The sequence below is a fragment of the Haemaphysalis longicornis genome, unplaced genomic scaffold (genome assembly GCF_048455015.1).
Source record: "Haemaphysalis longicornis isolate Haplotype H1 unplaced genomic scaffold, Haemaphysalis longicornis Haplotype H1 scaffold_3, whole genome shotgun sequence".
Classification (NCBI taxonomy): domain Eukaryota; kingdom Metazoa; phylum Arthropoda; class Arachnida; order Ixodida; family Ixodidae; genus Haemaphysalis; species Haemaphysalis longicornis.
Genome location: NW_027526335.1, coordinates 235,547,480 through 235,557,799, shown reverse-complemented (window position 1 = coordinate 235,557,799; position 10,320 = coordinate 235,547,480). Strand labels below are relative to the sequence as shown.

General features: G+C 45.4%; 1 long non-coding RNA gene across 1 annotated transcript in view; it reads right to left on the bottom strand.

Annotated features, from left to right (window-relative positions):
- The window catches only part of LOC144176067 (uncharacterized), a 41,106-nt gene that overhangs the window by 19,563 nt on the left and 11,223 nt on the right, over positions 1-10,320 (bottom strand). Inside the window, exon 3 of the long non-coding RNA XR_013323766.1 lies at positions 8,128-8,278. This is a non-coding gene — a long non-coding RNA (uncharacterized LOC144176067). The remainder of the gene's footprint in view (positions 1-8,127; positions 8,279-10,320) is intronic.

The window sequence follows — 10,320 nt, the reverse complement described above, 5'->3', positions numbered from 1 at the left end:
CTGCCCTTGCATACTATTTTCTCTCCCCTGCACTTTGTAAATTCTCATCTGTTTACCGTAAAATCTTAATGATACGAATCTCGCAGCACGGCGAAAACTATTCGTATCATTCGAAATTGGTGTAAACAACACAGACCAAAAAATTAAGCACTAAAACAAGTTTTCGATTGTTTCTTATCTTACTTTTGCGTGACAAGATCTGTGACGTTTTTTTTTTGTTTTTTTTTTTTTAACCTCCATGTCACCGAGCGGTCCTTTCTTGACTTTCATCTCCTCACTCGCGGTGCCCAAGCTGTTTTGCACGCGATTCGTGCGCGTCGGCGTTGTGCGCGTGATATTTTCACGCCCGCGTCGGCGATTCGGCGCCCGCGGTCAGAAAATAACGCGCGACGCGCGTGGCAGTGGGAGGAGCCTGACGACTGGCGCCAATGGGAAGGCGTGGGGGTGATGGCGGCAGCAGTTATGAAGCGCTCAAGACAGCCAGCTGGCTCTGCTGGAGATGTTTAGGCTTAGCACCCCGAGAGATATTTCATGGGCGCTTTCACAAGCCGCGCGGATGATGTTTTATAGCAACGTTTTCGTTTGCATTATTAGCTCATTTACCGCACAAGAAACTTCGTGTGTGCTTTCAGCGGCATTTTAAAGAGCGGTTAGAAGCGGTCTCTTGAGCGTCCCACATCCCTTCGCGACCGAAACTGCCGCCATGTTGCCGCGGCCGGCCACGCCCCGCACAGCCTGCGGGTGGATTCGCGGCGCCGTCAGCGTGCCTGTGGGGTGCGCGGCGCATTTTCGCGAGCAGAAAACAGCTTGGCCATTCCTGGAGAAAGAGCGACAAAGAGGGCAGAGAGCCCATACGTCGCCGTAGCTTGCTCGCTCGGCAGTCGGGTGCCTCGCCAACTCGTTATCATCTGCCGGGCACCGCAGGTCCGTTCGTAAGAGCCGAAATTTTTCCCATTTCAAACAGTGCAATTTCGCTGGGATTTATCAGAAATTCGTATCATCCAGATTCCCCTCTAACTACAACTCCTGCATCCTCATCTCTTGCCTACTTTTCTTCCGGCACAACTCCGCAGGCACCCGGTCGACGCGTGCGCTGTCGGGGCGCGTTGGTGAGCGAGTACGGCAATATCATGTCGCCTGACGTTGTGGCCGAGCTCCACGTGTACGGCACACATATTGCGGACGGTCGCGACGGCGGCAGCCGGTCTCGCGAGCCCAATAAGTGCGAAGCGCACTGCACGGAATTAACAGTCTCGGGTAGGGGGGGGGGGGGGGGGGGAGAGATTTCACAACGCCTACGAGGCGCCTGCCGCAAAACGTATCATCGCCGTTATCGCAACAAGGGCCAGTTTGCCTTGGCCTGGCTCGGATTGCGTCCTAAAAACAGGTGCACCGCGATGCCGCTTTCACTGAGGAACCTCAAGTAGTTTTGTTTCTTAAAGTCGGCGTACACCCTTGGGCGCAGGTTGGGCGCAGAATCGGCCAAATTTAGAAGAAATGTAGCAGGATGTAGCAGCCAGAGCACTTGGGCGCAGTTTGGCGCAGCGGTAGCATCACTGCATGCATCACGCAAGCATACAAAACCATTAAACCCTTCGTAATTTCAATAAAGGGCCCATGAAGACTTGCTAGGGTTGAGGCTAGGCCAAGTTGATTCTAAGTTGATTCTAAGTTGAAAAAGACGAGACTGCAAAATGGGCGAGATACGTAAGACAAAGAAATGAGGAAAAACACAAGTGCTGTTGTTTATACTTATTTCTTTGTCTTTTGTGTTGCCTGTTTTAGGCGTTTCCTTCCTTTTCGCCCAAGACGACAGCAGACATTTTTTTAAAGACTGGGCAGTAGCTCATGGCTCTCGACAATTGTGTTCAATGGAAAACACTGGTGCCATCACTGAAGGATCTGCATTTTCTCAGAAGGATCAGACAGAGCAGGCCGCCTTGGATACGTCATGGGAGCCCTGAATTAGGCAGTTTGGAGAGAGGCACACATGGCATCACACTGATGTCGATGTCGAAAGGGAATCCGTCCTTAACTTTTTCAAGCATGCACATATTAAAACTGACTCAAAATATGTTCTACCGAACAGTTACAGGTTAACCTTTCTGAGGGGTATCTCCATTTACAAAGAAAGCTTTTTATGTAGTCATCTGTGCTTTGAAATTTTGTGCCAGCACTCCTGTAAGGGGCAGATTGAAGTTTTCACTATTCCCCACACTATAATGTGGCAAGGGCCCTGTGACAGCCTGGAAGGCAGCAGCAAACAAATGGGCAGTCAGCAAACTAGATTCCACAACATTGTGATGAAACCAAATCTTTGGAATCGCTGATCAAACCTTGCGGACCTTATCAGTGTTTTATGTGCTAAATGATATAGCCATGGTGCTCGTTCTTGCTTTAGGTGCTGACTCTGAGTAGAAGCAGGCAACTGAAGCTCACCTGAACCCTCAGGGAGTTCCGAGGAAATGCCAGGCATGATTTACATGATTTGCCGATAATTCTTTCAACTTTAAAAGCTGCCATGCTGTTGAAGAGCCATCCAAAGAATGGTGCAACATCTCACCATTTGCAAAACAGCTTTCCTTCATTTTATGCTGCTCTCCTTATGCAACTGCATTGTAGCTGTTTGCCCTTCATGTTATCATTAGAAAATATTGTTAATTTTGACATGGAGCCCTAGAAGTTCTGGCAAGAAGTCAACACAACGGTTTTAATATTCAAATATTTTGGTTGTCGCCTCACCATCCCTTAATAGAGATTAATACCCTAGTTACACGGCAGAAGTAACCGCAGTTGCGTTTAACTGTGGTTACTAAATTTTAACTGCAGGTATCGCACACTGTGGTTTTGGCTGTTACATGCGAAATTCCAAGTGTGTCGACAGCGGTCACTTGGTTGTGAGCGTAACAAAAATAAAGTAACAAACTTTTAACCTCACGATAAAAACCAAAGGCGAAGCAGTGTAGACAAAAGAAAATATCGTTGAACACTTGGTTCAAACGCAAACGCGACGCACTCGCACACGGCGAAAAAGGGGCTCCCCAGCAGCTCGAGACCGTCTTGTTCTCAGGACGGTTCGGTGTTGGGGAACCGGTGTTGGGATATTTGACCGGCGCTATCTCTACAACTGCGAATTACAATCCATAGCACAATTTTTAACCACACTAACATCCACTTTCTTGCAGGTGGAAGTTCTTTCCCGTGATCAGGTTGATTTCGAAGAGCGGTGACAAGCTGTTGCTGCCGTGGTCTGGGCCGGTTCGAGCCGCTTTCAGTGCCATGTGGGCAGACGCGTCGGCGTGTTTCCAGGCACGGCCGACGTGCACGCGGATCGTTTCCGAGTGCTGAAAACGCCTCATGATTGCCTGCTTTGTCTATTTTTTTTTGGCAAACAATGAGCGGAATTTACAAATTTAGGCTTTTCTCACAGTTGACCGGGTGGACCGGGAAACGAGCTGCTGCTCACGGGCGGTCGTGCCAACTGCGAGGGCGACGCGAACAGCACAAGCTCCTCTTGGGGGCAGCTTTGGGGTTTCCGCTATCTGAGGCCTTCGTCTCCTGCGAACGCCAGGTGATTTTTTTCGCCTCCGTTTTTTCACTTGCGTCCAAACTGACTTGTGCCATTTTTGAACACTGCGGCAGCGGCAACTGCAGTTAGCGTAACCAAACTGAGGTGACCAAGCTCAGCTTGCGTTAACCATAGTTAGCGGGGTAACTGTGCCCGTGTAACTAGGGCATAAGTCTCCCAGTCCACCGTGGGAAACTAGCAGGCGAGTTTTACTCATTACATAACCAACTGAAGTGTGTGTTAAAATAGGTCATTTCAATCTCAGCCTATGAAATGTGTATTTTGAGAACACTTATTGATACAGTTCTGTCATTATTAAGCATCATACTACATTTCCCCATAGCAGCCACGAGTAAAAAGGTTTGTGCGAATGACGGGAAAGGAATGCTTCTATCATGAAAATACAAAACCTGGACCTCGTACTTATATTATTGCACTTTTTACGGCCTGCATACCGTTGGCTTTATTTCAGTTGTTTCAATTACGGCATAGTACCGCATTTCCTCTTTAGTGTTGTGTAATAAAGTAAGGGTATTGCAAGAAGCACACGCCGCAAAATTCTGCACATACGTGCCCTCGCAATGTTGAACCTCAAAAAAAAAAAAAAAAAAAAGCACATGCAATCAGAAACAAACAGGCCCAATTTTTTTGCACTACAGCTATGAATGGTCAGTTGCCTAGATTGTAAAACTCTGCTGCCCCAATATTGTTCAGGCCACGGACATGGCAGGGAACAAACTCAGCACACTCGCACAAGCTTTGCAGCCACAGAAATTGCAGCGTGCAGTTGTAGTTGACAAATAAAGATGCCAAAAAAGGTGTGCATGTGTACGTAGGGGGGGAGATGGGCCATCAGTAGTTGCTCACTAAAGCCATTAGCGGTTGTGTTACAACTAAAGGTAGAAAAACTATTTTCTGCCAAAAAAATGGATGAATGCATTCGACTACTCATTGTTTAGCAGTACAGCACTTTCCAAGCTCACTGACGACTTATTTTTAAGAGGTTCACAGCACTGTAGAAAGACACGGCTTCTTTCTTAATAACTACGACTGCTCTAAAATTACAGCCAGGCTGCAATCTGAACTTCTCTACCAGAAATACTGTTTTGCGAAGAACAAACTATTCCCCGCAGTGTTTCACTGAGCATAATCTTTACTGCCTTCAAAACAGCAGTTTATCTGTACTGCAGAAACATGGCTTGCTCGAATGTTTCTTTTTTTTATATTAGCTTTCTAAGTAAGGTTTTCAACCTCCATTTTGAAGGCTAGCAGTGTACCATGTTCGCAATGGAAAAAAAAAAGAAAGAAAAACCAACCAGCCGGCAATATTCACGTCTCTGCTGCGGTGCTCACAGGATAGCAGCGGCCCATGCCCTACCCCAAAGCTGGGAAGCATGCACGCACCACCATTCGCAAGCAAAATGCCTACAACCTCCTAGAGCAAGATCTTCCGAGAAATGTCATCACATCGAAAAATACACTTTTTTCATTTCGTGCAAGAAAATGCGCTACAATTTCCTACTACAGTTGAACCCCTTTATAAGAGACACGTACCGGGGAGCAGTTTCTGTCTCTTATATGAGATGTCTCTTATAAGCAGGGAACCATGTTTTCACTTACTAATCAGATCCTAGTTCAATGTTGGCATCGTATGACTAAAATAAGCTCAAAAGAACGCTACAGCATGTTGCAAAAGATTCATTATAATTTACGTTTGGCCCCGAAAATTTATGAAACAGTTCTGAATCTTTGTTTGCTTCATGACTGTATTTACACTGTTTTTTACGACCGATTCTACAAGCTTTTTTTCCTTTCCTTGTTTGTGGAAGATGAATCGTAGATATTGAGTTCACAAGCCTGATGAATAATCAGAGAGCACAGCTTCTTCCGCTGTGTGCTCAGGCTATTCATTACGCTTGCAGGACCCAACATGTGCGATGCTTCTTGATTGGGAGCTACGCGAGTGGGAGAGCCCGCATGTGCGATCGCGCTCCATCCAATGGATGGCAGTGGGCTTCAATCACTTCCGTAAGTTGCATTTCCATTGGCAGGGCTTCTCATCGTCATTTCATAGCTGACTGAACCACTTTGTGCTTGCTGAAGTTATAATAAATAGCGACTGCAGGCGTCTGTCGTCCACCTGTGTTTCCAGAATGGAAGCAACTGTAATTAGTGACTGGTGGCACTGCATCTGAAGTTAAAATGACTGTTACAAGCGAGATTATCGATTAAAGTTCAGGAATGACTTGTCCCTTATAACCAACTGTCTTCTACATCCGATTTATAAAAGAGGTCAATTTAATGGGAAAGATAGGGCAGCCAACCATGTGGGTGAATAGTGTCTCTTATACCCATTTGTCTCTTACATCCATGTCTCTTATAACGAGGTTCAACTGTATCTTAACTGGACCTTTACAAACCTTTACTGGAACTTCTTAGAAGCTCTTGATCGAGGTCTGTATTGTGATAATTGCTTGCGTTATCTACCTCAGCCCTGATTCATTACTTCAGGCACCCCACTGACTCCAGGGACCTGCCAGGAGAAATGCACACATGGCTTTTTCCACACTGGCATAGCGAATGGCAAAAAAGCCGCTGCCTTTCGAGCTAGTGCCGCAGCACTGACAGGAACATTGTCAGCTTGTTCTATCACACGGTCACTAACACAGTCAGCTGCTAGCGAACAACAGAGGCTAGAAACTTGCACAGGAAAGGATACTAAAAAAACTGAGCAAACTTTGTCTACACAGTACAAGAACTTCTGAACTTGTGCTGAGTTTCTGAGGAAGCATAAATAAATGCTGTTGGAAAGACAATAAAGATGAATTGCTGTTGAATTTACATTGGCAATATTTAGTTCTTTGTACGATTATAATTTATGTTTTCTCCAGCCGCCCACAGTAAGGAAGTTTTCAAGCGCAGACTCGATTTCAGAGCACCCATCGTGAACTTGTGCGAGAAGCTGCATCGTTCACGGCTTTCAACAATGCAATGAACTTTCTAAAAACAAAGCACTGATGAGGTTGGATAGTGCCATTACCATCAAACAGTGCTTACTCAATTGCATTCCGGACGATTTGTCTCAGCACCAAGGTTTTGGCAAGTACAATTTTACTCAACGAGTCAGCACCCTACAGCTTAACAGCGCACTCATGGTATTCCGGACGATTTGTCTCAGCACCAAGGTTTTGGCAAGTACAATTTTATTCATCGAGTCAGCACCCTACAGCTTAACAGCGCACTCATGGTGGGCGAGAACTAATTGCACGTTGGGTTTGCTCATGCTGTGCACAGGCTGCAAATGCACCGTGTCGCATGTTGTCTTGGCCTCTGGGTGGTATATTTTGTCTCTTGAATATAACAGCTGTGCCCACATTTTTCACTTTTTTTTCTCCAGCATGCAGCTCGGCATACGTTGGGTGAAATTAACAATGTGCAAAGGCTACTTGTTTGAGCGTCACTGCACAGTTGCTGAGTACACAAAAAAATAACAAACACAAAATCGTTACGCATTAAAAACCATAACTAAGATTTTGGGGGCCCCTGAGTGCTTCCGCCAATAGATTATCACGCCCAACTGAACATATTTGAACGTAGCACCTTTGCAACAATACGCGCTGTCGCACGCTATTTTCAGAGCCCAGTTATTGATTCCCATCCCATTATCTATCGCTAATTTTTGTACCCTACAGGTTAGCTGTGTTCATTTTATAGACAAGAAACAAACATTATTATTTGTTTATTTTAAAAAATGCTGAATGTGCTGATTGTTTGTTGCGCATCGGTACACACGATTTCAAAAAGACTACTCTTTCCTCTATCGAGTGCCTCGTATTGATGTCCCTACAAAAATTGTATTGTTTTTATTTTCATTTTTTCTTTCTTTTTTTCCAGCGTATAGCTCTGTCTTTGACTGTGTTATTCTTTGTATAATAAATGATATTATATTCTTTTTATAATACATGATAGCATGTGCAGTTTGTGTAATGCCGAAGTACGTGTAGTACCACAGTACGGCTTCTGCGTATTTACTGTGTTGGCAGTTAATTTTTGGTCCATTTAACTTCATTTTTTTTTCTCTCTCTCTTTTGCTCTTTTTTCTTTTCAATATACAAGTTGTATTTGATGTTGCCGTTACGCTGCCCAGTGCTTGGGGCCTTGCAGCTCTGTCAAGCTGTCGATTTTTCACAGCTTTTACTGCTCGCTCCCAGCGTCATGTACGTTGTGCAAGATGCGAATAAAGACAAACAAACAAACAAACAAACAAACAAAAATCAACCCTTTTCTAGTGCTACAGCTCAGCTCTGCGGGGAAGGTGAGCGCACAGCTAATTCGTAGGGTATAGAAGTCGGGTGCAGCAATTGACTGGAAAAAGCCTGGCACAGCGAATTATAGCTCCACAAACCGCGATTTCGGTGAGAACCACGCACAGCATGGTCCATTTGCGGCCTGTGTACAGCATACGCAATCCTCGCATGCAACTAGCTTTCGCTCGCCTTTAACCCACTTTCTACTGCACTGTTCAACTGTGGGTTGCAAACTGTTGAATATGAACTTACCAATTTCAAATCAGATTAGGTGTCCGAATCAGCCACACGATACGCAGTCCAATGCGGCTCGTGGCATGTGGCTGGGGCTGTGGCTGCTCCCGCTGTACCCCGGGCAATGCCTGCACCAGCTCCACACCAATCCCGGGAAAATGGCGCCACCCTGAGAGGGTTGGAAAATTGTGGTCAAGGCGCCTACCAAACTGATGCGTCAAAATTTCCCTAGTTTTTCAAAATTTCAATCAGTGCTTCAGCAAACTGCCATGAGCAACATGAGTTCATTCATCTCTAATGATGATCATGGTTGGGTTTTTTATGGCGCAAGGCCGACTAAGGGCAAAGAGCGCCAGAGGAAAGTTTATTTAATGCAGTGAAGTGGTTACCACAAAAAGGTAGGTTAAAAAAAAAAAAACGTGTCAATCGAACATAGTAAAATCAGTTACAGATAATGGTGACGGCTGGTGTATAGGGCCAGATTTGATTATGCGTGATAGGAAATGAGGTTTAAAAACTTAACGTCTGACAAATACTCAAACACACGTTTCACAGAAACAATGGCTTCGTCACCTAGAAACAGCGATGGATGCAGTGGGATATGTTGTCTGTAGAGTTCTCTGAAGTGTTTGTGTCGTGTTGTGTGAAGTGCCTTGCATGTGATTAGTATGTGCACTACGGATAGGGCCTCTCCGCACCTGCTGCACAGAGGTCTTGGAGATGCAGTGAGAAGGTGCGAGTGCGTTGCATGAGTGTGCCCTATCCGTAATCTGGCCAAGGCGACTTCAGTGTATCTATTGCGTGTGTCCGTGGTGTATGGTCCCAAGTGTGGCTTTATTACGTGTAACTTGTCTGTCTGTTCACTCCAGTGTGTTTGCCATGTTTTGCGAAGTTGTTGTCTGATGTGTGGTTTCACGTCGGTGTAGGGTAATGTGGTTATGTCTACTGCGTTCGAGAGTGTAGCAGCAGCAGCCATTCGATCCGCTGCTTCGTTCCCGGCTATGCCACAGTGGCCAGGGACCCAGCAAAGGACTAGTTCAGATTTGTGGACATACACAGACATAATACCCTTGACTATTAAATTTATAACGTGATTTTTTGAATACTTTGTTGACGACAACGCTCGCACAACACTGAGAGAATCGGTATATATAATGGATTGTGGGATGTGGCTTTGAAGGATATGATTAACAACCAGAAGTAAACCATAAGCCTCTGCCGTAAAGATACTTGTATTACTGTTAAAAGTTCTAGTTACACTAAGGCCGGGCCCATGCGCCGCGCAGGACACCGAGGTGGAAGTTTTAGAGGCGTCCGTATAAAATTCAGAACATTGGTACTTCTGCTGCAAATACAAGAAGTGCTGCAGAATTGCACATGTGGGAGCTCGGTTTTTATCTACATGTGTGAATGATGTGTCGCATGAGACAGGGCGGAGATGCCATGGTGCTATGAAATCTGTTACAGAACTTTGGATGGTATCTAAAAAGGAGACAGCAAGCTCTGACGCTTCCTCTCTAACTCTATAAGAGAAGGGCGCAGAGATCGATGGTCGATTTAAAAGGAGTTCAGTCATGGAGGTATCATGAAAAACTGATTTAAAAGGATGGTGAGGCATGGATGAAGTTTTAAAAGCATAAAGGAGGTCTGTGTATGCTCGCTGACGTTGTAGGTTTCACTTGTTGCACTCTACATACAGGCTTTCGACTGGACTAGTCCGAAAGGCGCCACACGACAAGCGGAGCCCTAGATGAAGCACAGGGTCCAGCATTCTGAGGGATGTTTTAATGGCTGACCCATAAACAACGCTGCCATAGTCCAATCGTGTACCTATCAAGTTGATAAAAACACGTAACAGAAGTTGTTTGTCAGCACCAAAAGAGATGTGCGAGAGAACCTCCGAGAGAACATAGTTGTTTTATGTGTGGGATGAATGTGAGCTTTTCGTCAAAGATTATACCTAAAAACTTGTGTTCCTTTTTTACAGGAATCGAGACACCGTGGAGTTGAATGTCTGGATCCGGTCGGATGCCACGCCTCTTGGAAAACAAGATGCAAGTGCACTTCCCTGGATTAAATTTAAAACCGTTGCTATCTGCCCAACCAGCTAGCTTAACACCAAGCTGGACCTGGCGCTCACAGACAGACAAGTTACAGGATTTAAAGGAGAGCTGAACGTCGTCCACATAGATTGAACAGGAAATCGACGGT